We start from the raw sequence: 19613 nt of genomic DNA, 5'->3' as shown, positions 1-19613 counted from the left end.
TGTATTAATTGCCACTGGTTTTCAACAGCAAAAAATTGGAAGGGAATAGTTAAAAATAAATTCATCAAGAGGGGAGCATTTAAATAACTTATGGTACCTCCCTACAATGGAATACTATGCAGCTGTAAAAAAGAATGAGGGAGCTATCCAGGAGCTGATTTCTAAGGAATGTTAAGTGAAAGAAGTCCAAATGCAGTGGGGGTACATACAATAAGCTACCTTTCCTATAAATAAGAGTGAAAATCAGAAAAACATCTGTATTTGTATTACCTTAAAGAGACTCAGGGAAGGACACACAAGATACTAGTGAAATGGTTTAGCTGTGGACAGGGAGGAGGTGATAACTGGGGTGGGCGTGCACAGACTTCACTGTGCACCTTTTTGTGTGAATTGATTTGGGACCAGTGGAATACCTATGCTGAAACAAAATAAAAACCCTGCATATAAAAGACAGAAACAGAACATAACGAAAACAGGACCCCAAACCCAGCCATGTGGCTGTCGTTCTGCTTCCTGAGTTGGGCTGGGGGGCAGCAAGAACACTCCCCCCCGCCCTTCCTCTTCACAGGTGCCGGCCCTCCTGCTGGGTGCTGGGGTGACCGGTGCCCCAGCGCAGCATGGCCGCCACACCGCCTCCCGTCCCAGTGGCCCGGAAAGGGGGCCGGAACCGGTGAACTCAAGCTCCTCATGGACGTCGGCCTCTAAGTCTGCTTGTGCGGCTTCTTCAGAGCACCCCCAATCTCTTTTTCTTCACAGGGATCTCACAAGTCCTTAAAAACAAGGCTCGGCCCACAGAGAGTCCCGTACCCTAAGGCATTTGAGAATTTGGGTCCGGATTGGAAAGCTCTTGTTTGTTTCCATTGCGTGAGAATCTCTGAAAGAGGAGCAGTCACCTGGCTGAGCTGATCAGCCTCTGCCTAGCACCGGGCTCCCCAAGGAGGCCATCCTGTGAGTCTGAGAGCCGCAGACCTGGAGGCCAGGACCCCGGGTCTGAGCAGCCTGCGCGGAGTGGGCTATGGGGCTCAGGGATCTACTTAAAAAACCTTTACATGACTCTTAGCATGTGAAACATGGGTCTATAGGTGCTTTACAAATGTAAACTCACTTATTCTTTATAATAACTCTGTAAGGAAAGTGTTTTGGGTACCCCCAATTTAAGATGAGGAAACCGAGGCACAGAGAGCTTAAGCAACTTGCCTGAAGTCACACAGCTGGCATATGGCAGAGTCAGGATTCCAACCCAGGCCGTCAGTTCTTAACCAACACACTGTGCTGACTTTTATATTTTAAATTGAGGTAAAATTCACATAATATAAAACTAACCACTTAAAATGTACAGTTCAGTGGCATTAAACACATTCACAATGCTGTACAACCACACATCTATCTAGTTCCAAAATATTTCATCTCCCCAAAAGGAAACCTTGTACCCTAGCAGTCACTCCCCATTCTACCCTCTCCCCTGCCCCTGGCAACCTCTAATTACTTCCTGACTCTTGGGTTTGCCTATTCTAGATATTTTATATAAATGGAATCATAGAGTATGTGACTTCTGTGTCTGACTATTTTACTTAGCAAAAGGTTTTCGAGGTTCATCACATTTGGAGCCTGTATGAGTATTTCACTCCTGCTTATGGCTGAAGAATGCTCCATTGTGTGGATATGCCATATTTTGTTTACCGTTCATCAAGGATAACGTTTGGGTTGTTTGCACCTTTTGGTAAGATTGAAGAGTGTAGCAGAGATTTCTTGAGTGCCTGTTTTCAGTTCTTTTGGGTATTACGCTGCCTTTTTTTTTCTTTTTTTAAATTTTTATTTATTTATTTATTTATTTATTTATTTATGGCTGTGTTGGGTCTTCGTTTCTGTGCGAGGGTTTTCTCTAGTTGTGGCAAGCGGGGGCCACTCTTCATCGCGGTGCGCAGGCCTCTCACTGTCGCGACCTCTCTTGTTGCGGAGCACAGGTTCCAGACGCACAGGCTCGGTAGTTGTGGTGCACAGGCCTAGTTGCTCCGCGGCACGTGGGATCTTCCCAGACCAGGGCTCGAACCCGTGTCCCCTGCATTGGCAGGCAGATTCTCAACCACTGCGCCACCAGGGAAGCCCTACGCTGCCTTTTTGATGGAAGTAAGGAGCAAATGCTCCTACCTTCCCGAGCCTTTGCTCTTGGGGCCTCTCACCTCCGCAGGACTCCTCATCCTCTCTCCTGGAGAAAAACAAGACAAGGATGACTGAGTAGGGAAAAGCCTGCTCTGGGGGAGGAAGGTAGGAAGGAAAAGGTGATGGTGGCGACAACATTCACCCCAAAGCCAAGGCGTTTCTCAGCTGCCATTCACGCGCCTATTGCCAGGGGGCCGAGGGGCGGAGGGATGAAGAGCTTGCTGAGGCTGAATTCTGTCGCCAGGGGCCTCCTGGGGCCCCACTGGGCCCCCTCTTGCCCTGGAGACTCGGAGGTGAGGCTGTGTTGGAAGACTGACAGTGGAGAGCTAGCCTCCAGGCCCCTCCTGCCCGTGACCCCACGCACGGTCTTGGCAGTCAGGACGTCCATTCCTTCCGTGTTCTGCGAAGTTCCACGGCTGTTCTTTCTGCACTTCCAGCGTTGTGCAGTTCCTCATGAAATTATCTTTCAGTGTTTTTCTCCCCTGCCGCTCTGGGGCTGACCCAGTCCAGGCCCTGGCTGGTCCACGTGGGCCTCATCTTCTAACCTCAAGTCCTTTGCGTCCCTTTATCACCAGGCGACCCCGAGAAGACCTGGTTGGAGTTTTTTTTTTTTTTTTTTTTAATTAATTAATTGATTTATTTATTTTTGGCTGTGTTGGGTCTTTGTTTCTGTGTGAGGGCTTTCTCTAGTTGCGGCAAGCGGGGGCCACTCTTCATCGCGGTGCGCGGGCCTCTCACTATCGCGGCCTCTCTTGTTGCGGAGCACAGGCTCCAGACGCGCAGGCTCAGTAGTTGTGGCTCACGGGCCTAGTTGCTCCGCGGCATGTGGGATCTTCCCAGACCAGGGCTCGAACCCGTGCCCCCTGCATTAGCAGGCAGATTCTCAACCGCTGCGCCACCAGGGAAGCCCGACCTGGTTGGAGTTTGATCGGATGGAGATTAAGTCAGGGGCGCTCACAGCGTTTCAGAGCCCAGGACCTCTCTGCACGCCTGACATTTAGATTTTCTCCCTTTTTTTTTCTTTGCCCCCTCCCCCCACCACGGTTTTCGTCCTCTTTCTTTTTTCTTTGAACTTCTAGAACAAAAGTCACCAACTGGTGACTTTCAGGTTGAATCTGACCTACAGACCTGTTTTTAAACATGTTTTAAAAAGTGCTCTTGGGACTTCCCTGGTGGCGCAGTGGTTAAGAATCCGTCTGCCAATGCAGGGGATATGGGTTTGAGCCCTGGTCCGGGAAGATCCCACATGCCGCGGAGCAGCTAAGCCCGTGTGCCACAACTACTGCAGCCCGCGTGCTGCAACTACTGAAGCCCACGTGCCACAACTACTGAAGCCTACGTGCCTAGAGTCCGTGCTCTGCACCAGGAGGAGCCACCGCAACGAGAAGCCCACGCACCGCAACGAAGACTAGCCCCCGCTCGCGGCAACTAGAGAAAGCCCGCGCTCAGCAAACCCAACACAGACAAAAAAAAAAAAAGTGCTCTTAAAGAATATGAGCTGCCTGTAGCACAGGAAACTACATTCAATAAACTGTGATAAACCATAATGGAAAAGAATATGAAAAAGAATGTATATATAATATATGTATAACTGAGTCACTTTGCTGTACAGCAGTAATTAACACTACATTGTGATTCAACTATACTTCAATAAAAAATAAATTAAAAAAAAGAATATGAGCTGCCATTGAAAAATTGGTGAATTTTGCGTAAAAATCAGGTTATGTAGCTTCTCCTAAAAACGTGGCCGGTCTGGCCATGCAGGGCCTGTGTTCCACCGTGGAGCAATTCACCAGAGACCTTCTCCTCACAGTGTGAGCTCGAGGCCCTGTCCTGGTCCAGGGACCTTCATTTATGTCACCTTCCTGACCCCTCATCTACATTTATATGCAGAACAGAATCACATTATGTTAAAGGTTTTGGGTAAAGAATTGCAATTTATTTTGGACAAATGCCCTTGCGTTTTGGCGACTTCCTAAACCCGGCCACGGCTGCAATCAATGATCACTGGCCTCAGAGGTTTATAGTGAGGGCTTCTCCGATGCAAGGACAGTGAACCCCAAGGAAACCCTGTGATTTCAGTCACTTCTACTTTAGTTCTGTATCTTTTGTTAACTTTGCAAGATATTCAGGGCCAAGTTGCACTGGTATGTAAAATTCTTTATAAAATCAAGCCAATTATGATTGTTTTTGGAGGGAAGACATCTTTTTTGCAGACGCTGGAATGGTCACAGAAGAGAAGGGAGCATGAAATCGTGAGTTTATTCTGTCTTGAATTTGACACCTGAAGCACCCAAGGAATTTAAAAAGAAGGAGCAGAAAGGATGGGAATGACAACATTTCAGGAAAGGATGAGGGAAGAATTTTAAAAGGAAAAATGTTTACGAATATGGGTACACGTTTGTGTTTGTGTATGTGAGTGGATGTGAAATTGAGGGCATGTGAGCTTGTGTATGAGAAAGTGATTGTACGCTCATGTGTCATAGTGAAGTCATTTCTCTTGACTTCCCCTTTTAAGAAGTTTACAGGGGCTGAGCAATTTATGAGGCACTTCTGTAACGGAGCAGGACTGTATGGGGCCCCCATGTCCTCCGCCTGCCTTTATCTGTAGAAAAACTTTAGTCAAAGAATAAATTTAGGCACTTCCCTTGTGGTCCAGTGGCTAAGACTCCCCGCCCCCCCGAGCTCCCAATAATGCAGGGGGCCTGGGTTCGATCCCTGGTCGGGGAACTAGATCCCACATGCCGCAACTAAGAGTTCACATGCTGCAAATAAAGATCCCGCATGCTGCAAGGAAGATCCCGCATGTGATAATGAAGATCCCGCATGCCGCAACTAAGACCTGGCACAGGGATTTCCCTGGTGGTCCATGGTTAAGAATCCGAGCTCCCAATGCAGGGGGCCCGGGTTCAATCCCTGGTTGGGGAACTAAGATCCCACATACTGCAACTAAGCCCGCATGCCGCAACTAGAGAAGACCGCGTGCTGCAACGAAGAGCCCGCACGCCGCAACGAAGACCCAGCACAGCCAAAATAAATTAATAAAAAAAGAATAAATTTAATCAGAGTAGTGAGAAAATGCAGAAACAAAGGAAAATAGTCAAGCAAGACAAGATAATAATAGTTTAGTTATTAAGCAAAGTCAAGGACCTTTAGTTCCTCCTCAAGGGCTATAGATAAAATTCTGAGCCGCATCCTTTGAGCTGTTTTACAGATACTAAAACCTCCACCAAGTGGAAGAAGTTAACTGCATGACGACCAGACTGTAGCCATGACATAAGCTGCCACAATTCCAAGAATTGGCCTCCAAGAAATGGGAACAAAGCGACACTGGAACTGAAGATTAACTGTACTTGAAACAATCAAGATGACGCTGATCAGACCACTGCATGACCAATTTCAAGATGACTGTCAGAGCTGACTGTGCTGTTTCTGCTTGTAGCCCCCTCCCTCCACCAGTGCACCCCTGAAATTCCCCATTAAGGGGCTGTGCTCCTCATCAGCAGTGAGGAATTTGTTCTTTGGGGCATGAGTCCACCTTCTCCCCAGGACTGCCAGCTTCCTCAATAAAGCTATCTTTCCTTTTACTCAATACTCATCTCTCAGTATTGGATTTTTTTTTTTAATATTTATTTATTTGGTTGCATCAAGTCTTAATTGTGGCAGGAGGGCTCCTTAGCTGCAGCTTGTGGGCTCCTTAGTTGTGGCATGAGAACTCTTAGTTGCGGCATGCATGTGGGATCTAGTTCCTGGACCAAACCCAGGAGCCCTGCATTGGGAATGTGGAGTCTTAACCACTGTGCCACCAGGGAAGTCCCAGTATGGGATTCTTGAGCAATGAGCAGCCAGACCTGAGTTCGGTAACACCTCCATCACTGTTGTCAACTGACTTTTGATTCTTGGCTGATGTGTCCATCCAGAGACCTCTCACCCAGTCCTTCTTCATTCTTCCTCCCTTTCCATGGTCTCTGCGGCACAGGAAAGATTTATTAATTCAAAGCATTTATTTTGATCCTATGACGTGCCTGGAATTGTTCCACATACCGGAGCTATAGGGATAAAAAAGGCAGACAAGGCCACTGCCCTCATGGAGCATTTATTCTGGTGCAGGAAGACAGACAATAAACGCCAACACTAAAAACACAAATAAGTGAGATGATTTCAAGGAGTACAAGTGCCACGCATAGATGCTGCTTTGGATGGAGGTTAGTGGAGGGTCCTGAGATAGTGGTGGTGGCCTGCACGGTGACCAGGCCACCATGCAAGGGTCTGGATGAGTAAGTGCAAAGACCTGAAGTGAGAGCAGCTTGATGTGGTCTGGAATAGGGAGCCAGGGGCTGTGCTGGAGCTCAGGCTGGGAGCCCCAGATGATGGCAGAGGCTGGCCCTGAGTCTTGTTCAGTGCATTGTTGGCTGCAGAGAATGGTTTGGATTTTATTCTAATTGCAATGGAATTAATTAAAGGAATTTTAAGTAGGGGAGTGATATAGCTTGATTTATTTACAGCTACTCGGGAGATAAGCATGAGAGAGAGAGAGAATTTTTTTTGTTCATATATATCAAAAATGCAAACTGAGAAGTTTAAAAAAGTGTTAATTAAAAACAACATCGAAAAACCCATCAAATGTTAACATAAATGACACAATTTTTATTAAAAATATTTTCAAAGCAAGAAATTTTAATGAGAAGAGTGGCATTGTTTTACATGTTTATAACTCTAATGTCTGGTTTAAAAGAAGACAGTTGAACTCTCATGTTCACTTCTGAAGAAAATGTGTTGTGATGTGTTGTTTCCATTGAAATATATTGAGAAAATCTGGCTTCACACAGATGCATAGTTGAAAAGTATTTAATAGATAATCAGGGATATTTTTCTACTCCCAAAATTGACAAGTAATTGTTTCTGAAAGGTTAGTTGCAATGTGGAATCTGAAACCACATGGGAGAATTTCATACTCTGTTAGATTAAAATCCACTGGTCAGTCATGCACTTGAGTCGATCTTCTCCCCTGTGTGATTTAGTGACATCATGCACTGGCCATTTGGAAAACAGTGACTCACTGAGTTATGCAGATCTTCCAAATGTTGACAAATTTCATTCAACAGGATAAAAAACATCACATTTGTCAATGTCACCACAGACTTCACTGGAAAAGTCTTTCAGGGTTGGGAAGCGGTCTACTTTACAGTGGCAGATACAAGTTTTCCGAAATTGTATTTTTGCTTGAAAAGTCAAGTTTTATCATTGGCAACAAATGTTGTCAACTGCTTTCACTGAAGTGACAGGTTTATTTTATTTATTTTTCAGAAGATGTCTCTAAATACCCATGTCTGAATAAGCACAGTTTGTCAGTCACTCTTTCAAGTAGCAATAGTGTTCTGTGAAAAAGGTGACTAGTGCAGCTGGCAATTCAAATGAACCACGATTGCTTATTCTTGAGACAGGTTCATGCTTCAGTACAGAACAGAAGTGCTCAGTGTACCATGTTGAAAAAGCGTGTGCTCAAGGACTGAGACTTCATAAGATTCCTATTTTTTACTGTTTCATCAAGGACATTTTTCTTTTTAATTGAGGTATAGTTGATTTAGAATATTGTGTTAGTTTCAGGTATACAGTAAAGTGATTCAGTTATACACATATATATGTATATATATGTAATTTTTTTCAGATTAATTTCCATTATAGGTTATTACAAGATATTGAATATTGTTCCCTGTGTTATATGGTAGATCCTTGTTGCTTTTCTATTTTATATATAGTAGTGTAAATCTATTAATCCTGTACTCCTGTATTCCTCCCCCTCCTCCCTTTCCCCTATAAGCTTGTTTTCTCTGTCTGTGAGTCTATTTCGTTCTGTAAATAGGTTCATTTGTATTATTTTTTAGATTCCACATGAGTGATATCATATAATATTTGTCTTTCTTTGTCTGACTTACTTCTCTTAGTATGATCATCTCTAGGTCCATCCGTGTTGCTGCAAATGGCATTATTTCATTCTTTTTTATGGCTGAGTAATATTCCATTGTATATGTATATATCATGTCTTCTTCATCCATTCATCTGTCGATGGACGTTTAGGTTGTTTCCACATCTTAGCTTATTGTAAATCGTGCTGCTATGAACATTGGGGTGCATGTATCTTTTCGAATTAGAGTTTTTGTCTTTTCCAGATATTTGTCCAGGAGTGGGATGGCAGGATCATATGGTAACTCTATTTTTATTTTTTCAAGGAACTTCCATACTGTTCTCCACAGTGGCTGTATCAACTTACATTCCCACCAGCAGTGCAGGAGGGTTCCTTTTTCCCCACACTCTCTCCAGCATTTGTTATTTGTAGACTTTTTGATGATGACTGTTCTGACTGGTGTGAGGTGATACCTCATTATAGTTTTGATTTGCATTTCTCTAATAATTAGCAATGTTGAGCATCTTTTCATGTGCCTGTTGGCCATCTATATGTCTTCTTTGGAGAAATGTCTATTCAGATCTGCTCATTTTTTGATTTGGGTTTTTTTTTTTTTTGATATTGAGTTGTATGAGCTATTTGTGTGTTTTGGAAATTAACCCCTTGTCGGCTGCATTGTTTACATATATTTTCTCCCATTCCATAGGTTGATTTTTTATTTTGTTGATGGTTTCCTTTGCTGTGCAAAAGCTTTTAAGTTTGATTAGGTCCCATTTGTTTATTTTTGCTTTCAATTCTTTTACCTTGGGAGACTGATCTAAGAAAATGTTAATACAATTTATGGCACAGAATGTTTTGCCTAAGTTCTCTTCTAGGAGTTTTATGGTGTCATGTCCCATATTTATCTTTAAACCATTTAGAGTTTATTTTTGTATATGGTGTGAGGGAGTGTTCTAACTTCATTGATTTACATGAGGCTGTCGAGTTTTCCCAACAACACTTTCTGAAGAGACTGCCTTTTCTCCATTGTATAGTTTTGCCTTCTTTGTCATGGATTAATTGACCATAGGTGTGTGGGTTTATTTCTGGACTCTCTATTCTGTTCCATTGATCTCTATGTCTGTTTTTGTGCCAATACCATGCTGTTTTGATTACTGTAGCTTTGTAGTATTATCTGAGGTCTGGGAGGGTAATGCCTCAAGGTTTGTTCTTTTATCATCAAGGACATTCTCAAGTGAAACTGACTTTTTTTTTTTCTGTGAGTGCATGGCAAGGAATGCAATGTCTACTGGTGAAGTTTGGTATCACCACCTTGATTCATCCTAAGGCACCAGCAGTTTTACCCACCAGTGCAACTGTGAACACAGTGAAAAAGTCAAATAACATCTTAATATTATTTTGAAAATAGTCTTGACCTCACAGACCCCCAGAACTGTTTGGGAGACCTCTTAGGGGTCTGTAGATCACACTTTGAAAAACACTGATATAGGTTACCGAGTGTTCAAAATATATAAGCATTTAATGTCTTGACTCACAGTAGCATTGTGATAGAAAAAGCAATCTGATAAATTTGGCATGTGCCACATATGATAAAGGGAAAGTCTTTTCTTTGTGTGGAAGTCTCTTGCCCATGAATACCATGCCTACTCTTCTCCTTGTACAGTTAACTTTTTGCTACATATTTATATATATATATACATATTTTTATTATATATATATATACACACACACACACACACACACATATATATATAAAATTCACAGCTCCCCCATTACCTTTCCCAAACCCTAATATCCTCCCTGAGTACTGACATTGAAATAGGTTCCTCTCATCTCAGACTCAGCAGACATGGGGTAGAGCTGCACCTGACTTAAGAAAAAAAAAATCTGAAAATATCACTCATTTTATCATGTAGGTCCCATAAAAAGTCTATAAGTAAATATTTCTCATTTCATATGATTACTAAATTTGACCAGAGTGCTCCAGGTGTTTTATTACATACGTGATGGAGGTCTGTTAGGAATGAAGTTTTGCAATGTGATCCCATCTTGCATAATTCTGGGAAAGAGATTCAGGGATCGAGTTCCTGTATGTTTCCCCACAAAAAGGACCTCGGCTCTCGCTTGGTACTTTAGACTCTGTGTTCTTGGCTGTAAAACAACTGTCAGTAAGGACCATAACAGTTCTTCACCCCTGTTAGAGAGCGAAGGAAAGCAGACTTGTGTCCATCCCAGGTGTTCGTCTCGGCTGATTCTTTGAATTTATAGTGGGGGGGTTTAAAATGCCAGGGGGGCTGGGAGGGACAAGGAGGGACATCAGACCAATATTTACACCATCTTTCCTCTTCAAGATCTTATGGGCCAAGTTTTTCATCTGTAAATGTGGACAGCTGGGCTAGAGGACGCCTATCAGTCCTTCCAGATTTGCACTTTGCGATTCTGGAATTGCTGACGGGGGTCCAGAAGGAAGCCCAGGTGACTTTACAAAAGTTCTCACTGTCACCTCTAGGGGGCGCGCCAGCCCTCCCTACGGGCTTGAAAAGTTAAGTAGGCAGTTCTTCAGCATTTCTCAAAGTTTCTGGGAATTTCTGAGGTCTTTGGTGGGATGGGATTTCCTGACTAGGGGAGGAATATGAAGCTGGGCCAGTGACGGGGTAAGGAAAAGTGACGACAGCAGTTACATTGCAAGGAAGTAGAACAGGTAAACTGGTCTCGAGTGATTGAACAAAATTCTGAAGTGAACCTAGAACTAAAGGCTACCGTTGGGCAGAGTTTTGGGAGGTAGCAGAGAGGTGAAGATTCATAGCTGTTCTGAAATGAGCACACCTACTGATGCAAGACCGTGCTGGGCATTGCTAAAGCGGTAAGGAGCAAACAAGCCAGACCAGGGCTGGTCCTCAGTCACTTGAAGCCGGTCATTGCAAAGTGTTAATAAGGTTGACGGCTAAGTTCAGACAGATGGTAATACACAGCAGGGGAGGTAACTGGTCTGGGGATCGGAAGATCTCCCGCAGGCAGCAGACTAGAGGATGAGCAGAGTTAGTAGGTGAAGAGGTGGGTTGAAAGCAGTGGGGAGGGAGGGAGGCAGATGAGTGCCAGGGGGTGCTGCCATGAGGGACGTAGTGTTCTAGACAGCCTGGAAGGGACGATGTGGATATGGCTCTTTCGTTGAGTAAGAGATGGACGAGGGGGTAAGAAGAGAGGCTGGAGTAGTTGGGAGGGGTCAGGTCACGTTAAGGAGACTGAACTCAACCCTGAGGACAATGGAAACCATTGGAAGGCTTTAGGGAAGGGATTCAGGGGAGATCTTTCCAGCTGGAGAGGTGAACGGATGGGAAGGGGGCAAGATTTCAGGGACGCCAGCTTGGGCGGCTATGGTCACCCAGATGAGAGGCGACGTGGACGGGAGTGAGATGGAGGGAAATGGAGGGAAGTGAGACACATCAAGAGGTAGTCACACTGGGTTTTAGCCGAAGAACTTAGCGGGATTGTTTTCAAACTTACAGGTTCATTGACAAACAAGCACAATTCGTAATGTTCTGTTCCCCTGAAGCAATACAGATAGTGCGCGGACATACTTGCTTGCAGGGGACCTCCTCCCCGCAGAATCAAAGTGCTGCCTCTGTGTGGACAGGTAACTGTAGAGACCTGCCACTCTTCCTAAGGGGTCCTCTCTGCGTCACCACTAAAGTATTGCACTTTCAGCCTCATTCAAGAAAGAGATGAAACTGGATTAATGCGACAGTGTCTGTGACCAGGGAATGGTTGCACATGACTCTCAAGTCCGTTTAAGAAGCATTTTCTCCTTCTGTGATCTGTCAGTATTTTGCAGCCCAGCTCTCTCCATCAGAGAGTAGAGGCAGAGCACGTGTGCCCTGGAGCCCTGACGTGGGAGGAGAAGAGCTCGCTCCTCTCCCAATGGGAGATGCTGTCTTTGTTGCTTCTAGCCAGAAGGGCTGAGGGGCACTCGGAGGGCTGCGGGCCAGGAGCTGTGCTGTGTGCGAGGGGCGGTGGTTGGGATTCTAATAAAGGGGTTTCCATCAGGCGCGGAACACGCTGCTTGCTGCATTTCTGCGGTGCAAGATTAGCCGGTCGGTGTTAGGAACGGCCAAGGCCTGGGCCAGAGCAAAGTTGAGTTTGCTAGAGATGTGGTCCCAGGACCCCCAGGGGAGGTGTGAGTGCACGTCCTGTAAGTCCCAGCTCCTCACAGGCACTGGCAAGTTCGCAGGGTCCCCAAGCAACCGCACAGGCTAGGATTGTACAAAGGCTGCTGTGGTCTCCCCTGTCCTTTCCTTCTTCCCACAGATCTCACTGCAATAGGTAGACAGTGATGCCGAGGGGGAACAAGTACCGCTGTGATCAGGTGCTGTTTCACCCTTAGAATCCTACACAACTTGTACGATGTACTCCTGAAGAGTTCTTACCATAATTTTCTTCACTGTGTTATTCAACAAAATATTTATTGAGTGTCTACTATGTGCCAGGCACCGTTCTAGGTTCATGGACCACATCTGTCCATAAACCAAAGCTCTCCTGCGGCCCTTTCTCTGTAGTGGGAAATAACAGGTAACACACAGTAAATGCAATCTGTTCAGGAGGATGCGGGGTTCTCTCCTGACTCAGGAGTGGCGAGGGGACCAGTGTCACCATGTTCTCAGCGCTGGTTTTGAACCTGACCTCCTGGCAGACATGCTATGTGGTTGCAGAGTGAGGAAGGTCAGTTCTGATCATGACCTGGGGAGAGAGGAAGCAGGGCCAGTGGGCAGATGAGTGATTTATGCAGTATGTGAGCAAGTGAGCGAGCTGGGAAAAGAGAAAAACATAGAACTGATTAAACGCAAGTTAGATATAGTTCCCATTTCCAATCATCTATAAAATTTTTTCCAGAAGCCCTTCAAATTTAGTCCAGACGAAGGTGGGTGGATGGCAGAGAGTTGGGGTAGTGGTCCCAGAGCAAGGAAGTGCTGCTTGGAAGGTGGGGAAAGCATCAGCTGAAGCGTGGCCTGGTTATTACAGGATTGATGTCCCTTATTTCTGCTTTCCCCATCAAAGTGTAACGAGAAGCCTGTGGTTCTTCTACCGAAGGACAGATGTGCTTTAAAAATTCTCAAATGGATAAAATAATCAGGCAAAGGGCTGAGCCTGGGCTGCCACCTCGAATGTTTCAGCCACGTGGGCTCCACTGTTTCCTTCTGACCTTAAGATGCAGGGGTTTCAGGGTTCAGTTCATCGTCAGTGAAGCGGGGCTCAGGCGCACTTACTAAACCTCGTCTGTGTTTGCTAATAATTATCACCCAGTTCATTATGGGCCCTGCAGTGCTCCCACTTCCTTTAATTAATTTGTCCTGTATTAATTATGGGGGTGTTTTATTTTATAAGGGTGATGACTAACCCAGCCGGCAGGTTCAGAACTGCCCTGTTGGTGCTTGACTGACAAGGGCTTGGTCTCCCAGTTCAGCCCAATCTGTTTGGGAGGAGGGCATCATTCTCTCCTGACATCAGGCGTGGCGAGGGGGCCAGTGCCTGCCAGGGAACTGGGCCTCCTGGGGCAGAGATCTTGTTGGAGCTGCTGACTTGGGAAGCTCAGTTCTGTTCATGACCACGTAGAGCCTGCCAAGGCAGCCAGGGAAACACACCCCACGGGCTGGGGTCCTACGGAGGAGTGGCTTCAAGGCAACGTAGTAGATGACCTTCAGACTGGAGGCCCCTCCACCAGAGGCTCCTTGAAACTCAGATACTTGAGGAGCCTGGAGCGTTCTTTTGAAATTCAGCTCCGAGCTCTTCGTGGAATGCAAGGGTTGTTTCTGCCCAGCTTCTTGAGTTCTTTAAGTTCTTTCCCAAAGCTGCTCTGAGTCTATCTTGCAGTAACTGCATTTCTTTTCTGGAGTTTCTGCATTTTTATTGCAATCTTATTCTCAACTCCTACTTGACATCCACAAAGTTTAAGATCATTGGATTCACAGTTGTGATGGGCGAGGAGGACGTTGATCTCCAGTATGGAATAGATTCCAACACACAGCCCTCTCCACCCAGACTGTTGCAGGAGCCTCCTAATGCCTCTGCCTTCTCCGTACACACTGCTCTCCCCCTCTGCAGGCCAGCCTTCCCAGGCGGATTTTTTCCGGATCTCAAGCCGAGTGTGTCCCTCCTCTCCTTAAAGTTCCCCAGTGGATTCCTGTCGCCCCCATAACAAACCTGTACGTCTTCATCTTGGAGCGCAGGGCTCTCCGTGACCTTGACCCTGCCCCTCCCCATCCCTGACTCAGCTCCTGCCACTCTCCCATGGTTATTCAGTCTTAGAGGTGAATTTTTGGAACACGTGATGATGGTTCAGCCTCCACACTTCTGTGCATCGTGTTTGCTCCCAGGACTATCCGGTCCCAAACTCGTCCTCTGCTTGAGCTCCCTGTGAACTTGATCAAACGTTCCGGCATCCGTGAAGGCGTCCCGACTCAAGCCAGGTCCAGTGCATCCCCCAGCATCTTCCAACAGTGCCCTGCATCCCAGAACCCCTCCATCCTCTTCCCACAGCGCCGTACATCCCAGAACCCGCCCGAGCAGTAGTTAGTCGCTCTCGTGACTGCTCCACGTGTTTTATGATGCCCTCCTCAGGGCCAGGGTCTGGACCTTATTTGGCTTGATAATTCCAGGCCTAGCTGAGTGCTTTGCCCGCAGTAGGAAATGAGTTTCTATTTCTTGTAGGAACGAACGAATGAAGGAATGAATAAAGCAGGAATCTCAATCCATCCTTTGTTCCAATAAAGATGTTTCTCTTTTGAGAAACATAGCAGTCTTCTCGTGTCCATATTTATGAGGGAGAGATTGCAGGGAAGGAGGGAGAAGTGAGCTCTGAAAGCAAAGTTAATTAAGAGAGTTAAGGTAGTGTGATCTGGAATCAAAGTGGTTGCACAAGAACAGCTGGTGGAAGAAGGAGATGGGGGTGGAGGAGATGAGCGTGGAGTCCTGAGGAGGTAACAGGAGATGGTGGGAGTCAGCCAACCTCCTACAATGGGGGGTCTTGTCAGAGGCAGCTAAGGTTGCCGCGTCTGAAGCAGACTCTGGGCTCTGGGACTTTGGGAGAAGATGTAGCGATGAGTGGATATGGGCAAATGGGTGACGCCATCTGGCAGGAGTACCTCCTTGGACCCAGGAAGTTCTGCATCAGGCTGGGTTTAAAGGTGCAGTTCTCTCTCTTCCAGAATGGATCTCATATCCTGTGCCAGAGCATTTCTAGAAAACCCTTTGGCCTGGGTCAGACATTTTGAGTCTGGTCCTCTGTCCATCCCTCCATCCCTCACCTGATCCTCCCTCCATCCCTCACCTGCTGGCCTCTGAGGAGCCTTAGTCTCTAGACAATCCTGTACCCCTTTCTCCCCACTGTTCCCATCTGCCTGACTTTCTCCGGGTTGCTGCCCTCAGAGAATTGATCAGGGCTCAAAACAAAGTGGGAGCAGCCAGAACTCCTGGGTCTGGTCACTAGGTCTGCCTTACCAACCCGCTGAGTTCCGCTGAGCCTTGATTTTCCCCTTCTATAATGTGGGCAGCATGCCGTTTCACCTCCCTTGAACTGCCCAGTTAATGATCACCCTGAGTTCCCAGGGAGTGCAATGCCCTGCAGTTCTCCAGGATGCAAATTTGTAATTATTATTTTTTGCCAAGCCTCTCATATCATCCCCAGTTTCATAACCTCCGTCACCCTGCCCCATCCCCTCCCTTCCTGCACGTACAGAGCCCTCCCCTCTCGCCCAGATGCACACCTGCAGGAAAAACTGGCAAGGACTCCTTTCCATCTGTCACAGCTTCAAATAGCTTGAGTGTGCTGATGACAGATAAAGTAATTGCAGAGCATATGAATGACAATATTTGATGTGTTAAAATAATTTTTTAATGCCAAGCATTTGTATAATTTATAGCTGGAATCCAAAGTTTTCTTCTTGCTTCCCACTTCTCACCTGGTCACTCCACATCGGAGTGGCAGGCACGTTGGCCCCATGGCTCTTGTGTTTGTTCAGTGTGTTACAAGGAGAAGGCAGGACGGGCTGCAGCAATCCGTACGGTTCTTACTGACTTCTGAACCCCCAGGCCTCACTCAGATCTTAGCATGTTGAGGTGCTTACGGATATTTGATAAATGCATTATTTATTTTTTTAAAGAAATTTATTTATTTATTTATTTATTTATTTATTTATTTATGGCTGTGTTGGGTCTTCGTCGCTGTGCACGGGCTTCTCATTGTGGTGGCTTCTCTTGTTGCGGAGCATGGGCTCTAGGCACGCGGGCTCAGTAGTTGTGGTTCGCGGGCTCTAGAGCGCAGGGTCAGTAGTTGTGACGCACAGGCTTAGTTGCTCCGCGGCATGTGGGATCTTCCCAGACCAGGGCTTGAACCCGTGTCCCCTGCACTGGCAGGCGGATTCTCAACCACTGCACCACCATGGAAGTCCCGATAAACGCATTATCAAATAGAAGTTGGGGAGTCATCTGACGACTGTTCAGTCAGTGCTTATATGTGCCAAACACCAGTCTAAGAAGTAGAACACAAGAGCGACAAGACAGACGAGGTCCCTGCCTCCGAGGAGTTTAGAGTTTGGTGGGGGGTCATAGCAACAATGCATGCTGAGTCTACTGTGGAGGAAAGAGGGGATCCTGGTAACTTAGGCATCAAGGTGTCATCTAGAGGTCAGGGAAGTGAGTTAACTGGAAGACCTAGAGAGGGGTTTAGGGCAGTCAAGGAGGGAGGCAAAAGAGAGTCCCAGGTAGAAAAAAGAGCCTGCGGGAAAGTGGAGAGCTGAGACAGAGAATGGTTAGTTTGAGCAGGTGGAAGCCGTTCATTAGGACTAGAATTCAGGTCAAAAGAGAGAAGTGAGGCTGTAGTGGTGGGCGGGGGAGAGACCACGAGTGACCTTATCGACTGTGTGAAAGAAACAGGGTGGGATGGAAGCATTTTAAGGGAAGTGACATGGTTAGACTTTTCTACGAGAAAGATTCCTATGCTGAGACCATCAGAGAAGGGTGGTCTGGAAGTAAAGCTGCTCTAGGAGGTGGAGGTGTCCATCACTTCAACTCTGAGAGCTCCTTCTGGCTCAGATTTAGGCTTGGGAGGTTAGGAAATACAATAAAAGCCATCAACCACTCTCTTTAAAAAAGGCTTTCGAACAACAGAGGACATTCTCAGCGAGCACACTTTGGCCCTTCCACTCCTGACTTCTGTTATTTAAATGCCTCATCGCCTACGGGTGTGTGCGAGATCTTGCTCAGATAGTGAAGAAGGACAGATGAGAAGCATTATGTGTCGTACTAGGTGCTAATTCCTCCTCTCTGCGTTGTCCCTTTGGCTTCCCTGGTCCGAGGTCCTCCAAGGCTGGGCTGGAGCCAACTTGAGAGAGCTGGGAGTGGGGTATGTGCCTCTCTTCCCAGCTCCACCATCAGTGACATCACATTTGAGTTTGAAATTGGCCAGGGGGGTAGTATTTACAGCATGGAAGGCAAGCAGATGCTGCTCTAATTCAGGGTTTCTGTTTTTCCTGGAGAATTGGTTGTCAAACATTTACGAGCACACCACTGCCTGCCACTCACGTGTGACTCTACAGGGCAGCAGCCTAACTCCCGGCTGGTGAGGGGCTTCTGCTGTAGCACTGAGGTGGCTAATTCCTTTCTTACTGAGGTTTGTGATTTCTCACCATCTCAGCCTGGCTGGTTTTGAACTTGTCTCTGAGTTTGAACTGGTTGCCCTTTCCCTACCCACCTCAGCTTGCTGATTCTAAAGGCAACACAGGTGAGGGCGCTGGAACGGGGGGAAGATGTGTCTATTCAGACTGCCTCCCTTCTGACCACCATCCAATTGTGAGCTGGCCTTCTGCACTTGCACTGGTGTGAATCCTACTCTGTGGGCCATTCTTCAGCCTGTTCACTGATTTCCCAGTCTTTCCTCTGAATTCTTCTCCATTGCCCACTGGAGATGCTCACTTATTGGACCAGAGAAATGGGGAAAGGAAACCAAATTAGTTTTGCTATGCAAAGTGCCCACCAACAGATGAAAATATGTCAACCGCACTCATCATCAAAGAATGCAAAATAAAATGGGATAACAAGAGTTCCTGGAAATGAACCTATGGAAAAGCAGAAGTACAAAAAGATGCGTGCACAAAGATTCTATTGCAGTTTTGTGGGTAGAGGTGAATAATTGGAAACGACGTAACTGTACATCAATAGGGGAATGATTAAACATATTATGGAACACCTCTGTGATGAATGCTGTAGCAGCTACTAGAGCAACGAGTTAGCTTTAAATGTCCTGCCGAGGAAAATGTCCGTGCAACATTCAAATAAGCAAAGTGCGGAACAGTTTGTATAAAGTGTTCCTGTTTGTGTGAAAGAATTCTATGTGGGGTGTGTGTGTGTAAAAGAGTAAAAGGATACATACCAAACTGTTAAGAGTGGACACTTCTGGGGATTGAGATTAAGGAGGAGTAGTGTGGTGGGAGCTATTAATTTTTTAATTGACATACAATATTATATTAGTTTCAGGCGTACGATATAATGATTCAATATTTGTGTATATTGTGAAAGGATCACCACAGTAAGTCTAGGTAACATCCGCCACCATACATAGTTACAGAATTCTTTTTCTCGTGATGGGAACTTTTAAGATCTACTCTCTTAGTGACTTTCAAATATAGGATACAGTGTTATTAACTACAGTCACCTAGCTGTACACTATGTCCCCAAGACGGGCAGCCCTGGAAGCTTGTCAGGGTGTCACAAGCCTTCGACACCAGCGACAAGGCTGACACCTGAACGAACGGGAGGGCAGTCTGGAAGCAGCAAGACCTGAGAAATCAGGATCTGTAGAGGGGCCGGCAGGAGCCAAGGGGGCAGGTCCCTGGCGGGTGTCCGTGGTGCCTGGTACCAGGACAGCTGAGCACTTACTCCCAGAGTGTTGGGCTAATTCTGGGGACAGGGGCCCGGCCTGTGAGTGAGAGTCAGGTGGTCCGGCTGCGGGGATGCAGGGCTGCGAGCCTTGGAAGGAGGCCCCCCGTGGCTGGGGCCTGGGGTGGAAGCTGCCCGCCACCTCCCGCTTCGGAGCCCGGAGCTGTGGCCCAGAGGGGCCCCTTCCTTCTGAGCCGCGTGCATGGGGCCTGTTTGCAGACAGGCTGCTGCGCGGGGCTGGCCTCCGGGCCCCGCCACCACTCCAGGAGACCCCAGGGGTCGGAGAAGGCGCGGCCTCGGGGGCTGTCCAGCCTGCCTCTTTGCTGTCTTCTCTGTTCATTGTCTCCTAATCGCAGGCCTGGAGGAGTCGGCCAGGTGGAAAGTCTATAAAACAAGCTGGCGGTTCTCCCTGGCGCCCTGACAGCCTCGGCACCGTGGGAACCCTGGCCAGGAGGCTCTAGGAGCTGACCTCCCCGCAGGCGCTCAGGGCCAGGCTGCCTGCGTGTCCTGCTCCGCAAGTTCTGGGCTCACAGGGCAGGCAGGGAGGCGTCAAGGCTGCGGTGACAGCAGCTTCTCTGGGGTGAGTCCCCTGCGGGCTTCCCTCCCTCCCCTCTGTGCAGAG

At 46.9% G+C, this 19613-nt stretch overlaps 1 long non-coding RNA gene across 1 annotated transcript; it reads right to left on the bottom strand.

Annotated features, from left to right (window-relative positions):
- Positions 1 to 1741: 1741 nt before the first annotated feature.
- LOC309606268 lies at positions 1742 to 17338 on the bottom strand. Its single transcript, XR_014231748.1, has 2 exons — positions 3074 to 17338; positions 1742 to 2751 (listed from the first exon to the last, which is right to left on the bottom strand). It is a non-coding gene; the product is annotated as an uncharacterized lncRNA (long non-coding RNA).
- Between the last annotated feature and the right edge of the window lie 2275 nt (positions 17339 to 19613).

Source organism: Balaenoptera borealis, assembly GCF_965194805.1.
Source record: "Balaenoptera borealis genome assembly, chromosome: 11".
Classification (NCBI taxonomy): domain Eukaryota; kingdom Metazoa; phylum Chordata; class Mammalia; order Artiodactyla; family Balaenopteridae; genus Balaenoptera; species Balaenoptera borealis.
Note: the sequence above shows the minus strand (reverse complement) of the source record. Positions and strands in the feature narration are given on the sequence as shown.